This window comes from Entelurus aequoreus, linkage group LG12 (genome assembly GCF_033978785.1).
Source record: "Entelurus aequoreus isolate RoL-2023_Sb linkage group LG12, RoL_Eaeq_v1.1, whole genome shotgun sequence".
NCBI classification, from domain to species: Eukaryota; Metazoa; Chordata; class Actinopteri; order Syngnathiformes; family Syngnathidae; genus Entelurus; species Entelurus aequoreus.
Window position 1 is genome coordinate 9807501 of NC_084742.1, and position 10000 is coordinate 9817500.

Consider the following 10000-nt stretch of genomic DNA (forward strand, 5'->3'; position numbering starts at 1 on the left):
TTTCAAAACAGTTCGCGTCCCCCATCCCTCGGAGGAGCGCCTCCTCCTCTCAAAGGAGGCGACCGACAGCAGCCACCGGAGCAGCACACTGCACGGTAAGCTGCTTTTAACAACCCTCTCCTTGGGGGGCGATGGGACTCGCGAGCATCACCACCAACCATTTGGGAGGCATAGATTGAAATGTGATCCAAAAATAAGCAAGGACCAGGGAGGAGAGGAAATAAGCATTTAAGATGACTGAAGACGATCAACACTCAAAGTGTTAGGGCGTGCCAAGAAGACCCCCACCCTCTCTCTCTCACACACACACACACACACACACACACACACACACACACACACACACACACACACACACACACACACACACACACACACACACACACACACACACACACACACACACACACACACACACACACACACACCTTCTACGCTTCTTTATCCATCAAGCAATACCCAAGCAAATCTGATAAAGATCCTAATGATGATAATGAAAAAGACAGCAAGTTGTCTAACAGCCAGTGGCATGCAGCTTGATAGGCAAGAGAACCAAGCTGTGTAATTAGCATCTTAGCTAATTGCGATTATCTGTAATAGGGGGAGGAAGCTGCAGTAATCAATGTTAGGGATGGAGGGGATGGAAATTCAGAGGCACTAAACTACAACATTGCACTGGGGTTGGTTTATACGGGCTAAAATCTGTATGGCGATATACATTGCCGCCGCATGCGATCACAATATATACAGTGGAACCTTGTTTACGAACCTAATTGCTTCTGGAACAGGGTTCGTAAATCGAAAAGTTTGTATAGTGAAGCAGATTTCTCCATGAGAAACAACGTAAACATGAAATGGAATTGCGTGTGAATCTGCACGAGTTGCCGATACTCGTTAGGGAAACTGAAATGCTTGAGTGTCCAAGGTGAGCCGAGTGTGTGGATGTTGGAACGGTTCAAATAATAAAAAATAAAAATAAAAAATGGCACAAAATGTTGAGAATTTGGGGCATTTATGAATTGGTCCATACATGTGAATGAACATTTCCTGGAAATTTGGGGATTTCAGGAAAAACAGGATTTTTTTTAAATATAGGTAACAACAATTGTCCTAGATGATATGAATGGTTTGGTGTTAGAATTATTTTAAAACGGTGGAAAAATGTTGACGTAGTAACAGTTTGAACTTTTTGACATTTAAGTTTAATAATGTAAGGAGAAAGTTTGCAATTAATTTAACAAGTGAATGTCTGGAGTAAATAGCCGGTGCGCTGTTACAAAGACGAGATGGCGCCCAAGGCTGATTATAGCGAACTTAAAAAGTCAATCGACACTCTGATCGAGGAAGTTGCTACGATCAAGGAGCAGCAGAAAACCATCATGTCCCTTGTTGTGCAGCTGGATCAGATGAGGGCTGACAATTCGGAGAAAGACAAGAAAATCGCAATTCTGGAGAACAGAGTTGCTGATATTGAGCAGTACACAAGGATCAATGATGTGATCATCACCGGACTTAGCATCAAACCCCGGTCTTACGCACGAGCAGTAGCCCCAGCGAATGGAGGGGAGCCGGCGGAGTTGGATGTTATTTCGATGGAGCGACAGGTGGCGGTCTTCATGCAGTCCAAGGATATACAACTGCACTGTAACAGCATCGAAGCATGTCACCTCTTGCCCAGGAGAGGAACAAACGACAAGCCGAGCGTAGTTCTGAGATTTGTCAATAGAAAGCACAAGATCGCGTTGCTAAAACAGGGAAGGAAGCTAAAAGGAACAAACGTATACATGAACGACCATTTGACCAAACGAAATGCTGATATAGCCCGAAAAGCACGCCAAATGAGGAGAGAGAAGAAAATTCTACAAACTTGGACTGCGAACTGTAAAGTATTCATCAAACTCAACGGCACTCCGGAGAGCGCCAAAGTGCTGCTGATTAGAAACATCGAAGATCTGAACGAATATGACGTATGAACTGGAATGTAAGGTAAAAGCGATTAAACACAATCATGACACACATTGACAATACGCAAGATGACACTAGCCACATAATTCAGTTGGTAAGTGAATATGACAATGTACAGTTGAAAGCATCTCAATACACTGAGCACCACCTACAAGACTTGGAACATGATATAGACCCGGACAATAATTTCCTCCTCAATATCAATGACAACTGCTGCTACTACACCAATGAACAGTACAACCAGAATATTATTACTAAAGGCAAATTGTCCATTATCCATTTCAATAGTAGAAGCCTAAACAGGAATTTCAAGGACATCAAGGACTATTTACACACCTTTTCACAACCATTTAACATAATTGCAGTATCTGAAACTTGGATTAACAGTGAAAAAGTGACAGATTTTGAACTGGATGGTTATGATTTTATTAATATGAATAGACAAAACAAGGGGGGTGGAGGGGTGGCAATCTATGTGGATAACACCTTGAGATTCAAACGTCTGGATGATATGACAACTGTGGTTGATAACCTACTTGAATGTCTAACAATTGAAATTTGTATGGAAAAAAGTAGAAATGTCATTATTAGTTGTATATACAGATCGCCAGGTACAAGCTTAGAACGTTTTACAGATTGGATGGAATGCCTGTTTTCAAAGGAGAGTAACGTTAGTAAAGCTGTCTTCATTTGTGGAGACTTTAATATTGACATGTTAAATCCCAGTAAAACTAAAGATATAGATAATTTCATTGACACAATGTACAGTATGAGTCTATATCCCAAAATCACCAGACCCAGTCGAATTACGTCTCACTCTGCCACTCTAATCGACAACATATTCACTAATGATATTGAGAATAAGACCGTAAGTGGGCTATTGATCAAAGATATCACTGACCACCTCCCAGTTTTTCTGATATTTAATGGAAACTACAGGACAAAAAAACTAGAAAAGCCAACCCAATACAGAAGAACGAGATCAGAGGAATCCATTAGTTCATTTAAACATGATTTACTGGAGCAGAATTGGGATGTAATTTATGAAAATGGTGATGTTAATAGTGCTTACAATATATTCTTGAGAATATTTAGGTCATTATATGATAAAAATTGCCCAATAAAAGAATGCACCAGTAGAAGAAAATATACCAATTGTCCTTGGATCACAAAGGGATTGCAAAATGCTTGCAAAAAGAAAAACACTCTTTACAGGGAATTTATAAGATTGAAAACAAAAGAAGCAGAAAATAAATATAAAAAATATAAAAACAAATTAACTCATATTATAAGGTCAAATAAGAGAGATTATTATAAGAAATTACTAGATGATAATAAAAACAATATCAAAGGAATATGGAATTTATTAAACAGTATTATAAGAAACAGTACCTCTTCAAATAACTATCCAACGTATTTCACAAATGATGGTAAAGAAAATGATAATATTGAAGATGTGGCTAATGCCTTCAATAAATTCTTTGTAAGTATTGGACCTGAACTTGCAGAAAAAATCCCAGATCCACGGACAACTGGTAAAAATATGGAGGGATTGTTGGAGAGAAATCCCAATTCTATGTTTTTAAATGCAGTGGGTGAAGAAGAAGTGTTGGATATTGTAAACAAATGTAAGAACAAAATGTCCACTGACTCCAATGACATTAGTATGGCATTGGTGAAAAAGTTCATTACAGGGATATCAAAACCATTAACATACATCTGTAATTTGTCATTTCAAACCGGCGCATTTCCAAATGAAATGAAAATAGCTAAAGTTATACCTCTGTTTAAAACTGGGAGCAAACACCACTTCACAAACTATAGACCCGTCTCTTTACTTCCACAATTCTCTAAAATATTAGAAAAACTATTCAATAACAGGTTAGATACATTTATAGAAAAGCATAAATTACTCTCTGACTGTCAATATGGGTTTAGATCAAACAGATCTACATCAATGGCAATAGTTGAAACAATAGAGGAAATCACAAATGCCATAGAAAAGAAACAATATGCAATGGGAATATTTATTGATCTAAAAAAAGCATTCGACACAATTAACCATGATATATTAATCAATAAAATGGAAAAGTATGGAATCAGGGGAGTTGTATTGGATTGGCTTAAAAGCTACTTAAATAAGAGACAACAGTTTGTGAAGTTGGGGGATTGCTGTTCATCATGTTTGGATATTGCTTGTGGTGTCCCCCAGGGGTCAGTGTTGGGGCCAAAACTGTTCATCCTGTATATCAATGATATATGTAAAGTGTCTACATTATTGAAATTAGTGTTATTTGCTGATGACACTGATATTTTTTGTTCAGGGGATGACTTAAATCAGTTGCAGGAAGTCATTATGGAAGAAATGAGTAAACTAAAAACTTGGTTTGACTATAATAAATTGTCATTAAACCTGACTAAGACTAAGTTAATACTGTTTGGAAAGAGGACACGTGAAACAAGGGTGCAGATACAAATAGATGGAGTGGATATTGAAAGGGTTTTTGAAATAAAATTCCTTGGAATTACAATTGACGATCAAATTAACTGGAAATCACATATAAAACATGTACAATCTAAGCTGTCAAGAAGCATCTCAGTAATAAATAAAGCAAAGCAGGTTCTGGATCACAAATCACTCCACATTCTTTACTGTTCATTAGTTTTACCATATTTAACCTACTGTGTGGAAGTCTGGGGGAATAATTATAAAAGCTCATTAAATTCAATAACTATACTTCAGAAAAGAGCTGTACGGATCATCAACAAGGTTGGATATCTGGACCATACTCACTCACTATTCTTACAGTCAAAAATATTGAAATTTAATGATATTATTTTGTATCAAACTGCACAAATAATGTATAAAGCCAAAATAAATAAACTCCCAGGAAGCATTCAAAAATTGTTCAGCACACGAGAGGGCGGTTATAATTTAAGGGGGAATTTAAATTTCAAAATGCTTAGTTATAGAACGACCATTAAAAGTTTTTGTATTTCAATTTGTGGAGTGAAATTATGGAATGGTTTGAAGGATGAGTTAAAGCAATGTCCAAACATAAACCAGTTTAAAAAGAAGTATAAGTACATGGTATTCCAGAGGTACAGAGATGAAGAAGGGCTTTGATGTTGGGTTGTTTGTGTTACAGAAGAGTGTGGGGCGGCCCATTGAGGCAGTGGTGTTGTTGTGGTGGCATCATACCATTTCCATGATCACTAGTGGTAATGATGTGGCTATGTATGTGTGTAGTGTGCATATGTATGTATATATCTATGATGTATGTACAGTATATATACGTTCTTTGAGTTTGTACATTGAGTGAACAGGTAGTTCTAGCTCAGAGTAATTTATGATTTAAAGAAAAGGGGTGGGATTAAATAAGTGTAAACTTCTTCTCACTCCTTTTCAAATATGTAAAAAAAAAAAGAAGGAAAAAAAAAAGAAAAGAAAAAGAAAGTCCAATGCTCATTTGTTTTTGTTTTTTATTCTCCATTGTTTTTCATTTTGTTATAATGGCTGTTAAGGCTATAGCACTGTATTGGATCAGGCTTGCTCTTGTTTTTATGCATATTTGAAATAAAAATATATCAATCAATCAATCAACTTAAAATGAGTATTTCGGAACTCCTGGAATTTCAGGAAAACCGGGAATTTGTACGAAAAGAAAAATGGTAGTTTTGTTGTCCGAATTAAGAAGAATGTTTTAAAGGTGGAATGGTCAACAACAGTTGAAAAATGTTGTTGAACTTTCACCTCTTTCCAGGAAGAGGTGAAAATAGGGCTTTGGATAACCTAGAATTCTGGGAATCCTTGGAAATGTTTTGAACTTGGAAAAATGGTAGTTTGATTATCCAAGGTGAGTGGACTGTGTGGATGTTGGAACGGTTCAAATCGGATGAGAAATGTGGGACATGCTGTCGATGGTATATTTACCATTCATTGTTGGAAATTCCAGAAAAAAATTTAATTTTGGGAAAGAGACAACATATCTTTCGTTGGAAATATGTGAATAGCAGTGTAGGTGGATGGTTGAAAGGTCAGAATGAAAAATGGCACAAAATGTTGAGAATTTGGGGCATTGTATAACTATGAATAGGTCCATTAATTTGAATGGACATTTCCTAGAAATTTGGGAATTTCTGGAAAAATGGGAATTTTTGAAAATATAGGTAACAGCAATTGTCCTATATGATATAGAATTTTTTCAAAACGGTGGAAAAATGTTGGCGTAGTAACAGTTTGAACTTAAAATAGATATTTCGGAATTCCTGGAAAACCAGGAATTTGTACGAATAGAAAAATGGTAGTTTTGTTGTCCCAATTAAGAAGAATGTATTGAAGGTGGAATGGTCAACAACGGTTGAAAGATGTGGACTCTGAAAACTTTCAAGGAAGAGGTGAAAATAGAGCTTTGAATAACCTAGAATTTTGGGAATTCTTGGAAGTTTTTTGAACTTGGAAAAAATGGTAGTTTGATTGTTCAAGGTGAGTGGGGTGTGTGGATGTTGGAACGGTTCAAATCAGATGAGAAATGTGGGACATGCAGTCAATTGTATATTTCCCATTCATTGTTGGAGATTCCAAAAAAAAAAAAGGAATTTTGGGAAAGGGACAGACAACATGTCTTTCGTTGGAAATATGTGAAGAGCCGTGTAGGTGGATGGTTGAAAGGTCAGAATGAAAATGGCACAAAATGTTGAGAATTTGGGGAATTGTATAACTATGAATAGGTCCATTCATTAGAATGGAAATTTCCTAGAAATATTAAATATAGGTAACAACAACTGCGGAAAGAAAAGAAAAATGGTAGTTTTGTTGTCCCAATTAAGAAGAATGTTTTGAAGGTGGAATGGTCAACAACAGTTAAAAAATATGGACAGTGAAAACTTTCCAGGAAGAGGTGAAAATAGGGCTTTGGATAACCGGGAATTCTGGGAATCCTTGGAATTTCTTTGAACTTGGAAAAATGGTAGTTTGATTATCCAAGGTGAGTGGAGTGTGTGGATGGTGGAACGGTTCAAATCGGTTGAGAAATGTGAAAATTGTGAAAGTTCGAAAAATGTCCCGTTCATTTTCAATGGGAAAAATGACCCGGAAAATTCTGGGTAATCTAGGATTCTATTTTTTTGGGAGAGCTCACGATTCCCGGTCGAGCCGAGCGTTTTGATACCTAAACGGTTCTGATACGTAAACGGTTCCGATCGGATGAAAACTGTGAGCTGTGGAGCGCCCCAAAGTTTTGCCGCAAAATTATAATATATAGATCGTTTTTTGGTGTAGAATCTTATACTGTATGTGTGAATGCTTGGGCAGTCACACAATAATTGGTTACAGCCTTAACTGAAGTCCATATTTTAGTGAAGGTTCGTATACTTTGAACACAATATAAAGTGTGTTACAGTACTGTATATCAAACAAATATACCAGGGAGGTGTTGAATTAACTTTCTTTTATTGACAAGCCAAAACAACAAGTGAATTGTTCTGTGTGCGCTGCTCTGCCAACACACGCGCACACAAACAAGTCCCTTTGGTGCGCACACAAACAAGTCCCTTTGGTGCCCTCACAAACGGTCAGAAATCATAAAAATCCTCAACTTTAACAACCATACTCCTACAATATTAAACATGTAAAAAATTAAAATCCACTTACATTAACATTGGCAAAGGAGCAGCTGACGGGGGAGGAGCCTTGTGTGTGTGTGTGTGTGTGTGTGTGTGTGTGTGTGTGTGTGTGTGTGTGTGTGTGTGTGTGTGTGTGTGTGTGTGTGTGTGTGTGTGTGTGTGTGTGTGTGTGTGTGTGTGTGTGTGTGTTCAATTAGAAAATACTCCGCTTAACTGGAGGTAGTGTATTCTCCTCCGTTATTAAATAAGTCCGCATTGGCATTTTTGCCCAGACATGTCCATTCTCATCACAATTAAAAACTTGCTGTTCAATACGAGTAAGCACAAAATGGCTGAATAAAATGAATGACTAAGCGTTCGTACCCATAGACCTGGTTCGCACACAGAGGCATATTTGGCGCCATATAAACGTTTGTAAACCGCCAAGTTTGTAAATTGAGGTTCCACTGTATCACAATATATTGTTTTGGCATACAAATGACAATAGAATAATTTCAAAACGGATTACAAAGGCTCCTAATTTGGCTGCTGACGTATGCAGTAACATTTGCATCTTTTCCAGTTGTATCCTTTTCTCAAAATTATTATCAATCTACTTGTTAATAAATGTTATTATCTGGTTACTTTCTGTTTCTATCTACACTTTGGTTAAAATACAATAATCACTTAATCTTCTGCTGTTTCATTACTTTAAATTAGTTTTGGACGATACTACAAATGTGGGTTATCGAGTGTCAAACATATCGTTGGGAGGATTAGTACTACCAAACTTCAAGTTTTATTATTGGGCCACCAATATTAGAATTCTTGAATATTTGCTGCAACATGAAGCATTTTATCCCCCTCCAATATGGCTAAGTATTGAGACTAACTCAACTAAACCAGTATCTCTTAGAGCTTTGGTTCCCTCTCCCATTCTCCTCTAATACAAAAAACTCAATTGTAAAGACCTCATTCAGAATGTGGGTTAAATTTAAGTGCTATTTTGGTTTACATGCCTTTAGTACCAGTATGCTAGACTATTGTAATGGTCTCCTTGCAGGTCTTCCCAAAAAAACTGTCAGGCAGCTACAGCTTGTTCAGAACGCTGCTGCTAGAGTTCTAACAAAGACCAAAAAATGTGAGCACAATACACCAATTCTTAAATCCTTACATTGGCTGCCTGTACATCAGAGAATTGATTTCAAAATCCTCCTGCTCACATATAAATCACTACATGGTCTAGGGCCCAAGTATATCACTGATATGCTCCCACTATATAAGCCCTCTAGATCACTAAGATCTTCTGAGACCAATCTTGTTAGCGGTTCCCAGAGTAAACTCAAATCAAGGGAGAGCATCATTCAGTCACTATGCAACAAATAGCTGGAATAAACTTCCTGAAGATGTCAGACTTTCCCCAACTCTGACTACTTTTAAAACTAGACTGAAAACTTTTATGTTCACCTTAGCTTTCAGCTAAATCTTTTAATCTTTTAACTTTTAACGTCCGCACTGTTTTTATTTTTATTGTCTGCATTTTAATTTTGCTTTTATTTTCTTTCATTTCACTTTGTTGTCTGTGAAGCACTTTGAGTCTGCCTTGTGTATGAAAAGCGCTATACAAATAAAGTTGCCTTGCCTTGCCTTACAGACTATTTCTAGTCGCGGCTAATCATGTTATCCTTCCCTCTCTTGTCGATAGTGCCTTTTTAAGATGGTCAAGTCTGGGGATCAGCGACATTGAAGATTTATACATTGACGTTTTTGCATCTTTCAAGCAACTTTGTAATACATTTTCACTCCCTAAGCAACATTCTTTTAGATATTTACAGATCCCCAGTTTTGTTTGTACTACTTTTCCCAAGTTTGCAGATGTACCGACTGACACACGTTTAGGTGTGCTTTTCACACCACTTCCAACCTTAAAAAGGATCAATTACACATACTTATAACAAAAAAATGTATTTACGCCTTGAATCTCTGAATTCAAATAGGTCACGTTGGGAGGGGGATCTAGGAGTGACCGTACTTATTATACCAAGGTCAGGCTGGCTAAGTTTAATGATAGAATATCGGTATTATGTGATCGATGTCAACAGTCCCAAATTTTTAATACTTTCTCTTTGGTAACTGGTAGCATTCACTACTTTGTTGGCGAGAAGACTCATTGTGCTTAATTGGCGCCTCTTCACCACCGCTGGATTAGAGATATTATTTATTTCCTTAAATTAGGCTGCCATTGAATGGTTGCTCTGTGAGGTTTCAGGAAGTATGGGGTGGTTTCTGAGAATATGTAAAAGAGACTGATCTCAAATTTAACCCCGATGGAAAAGTAACTGAAAGGTAGATAATTGATGAGCCTTTTGTCTGCTTTTGTGTATTGCTGCACGGTGTGCAGTTGTCTGTGGCTTCATGTCAATATTTGCCT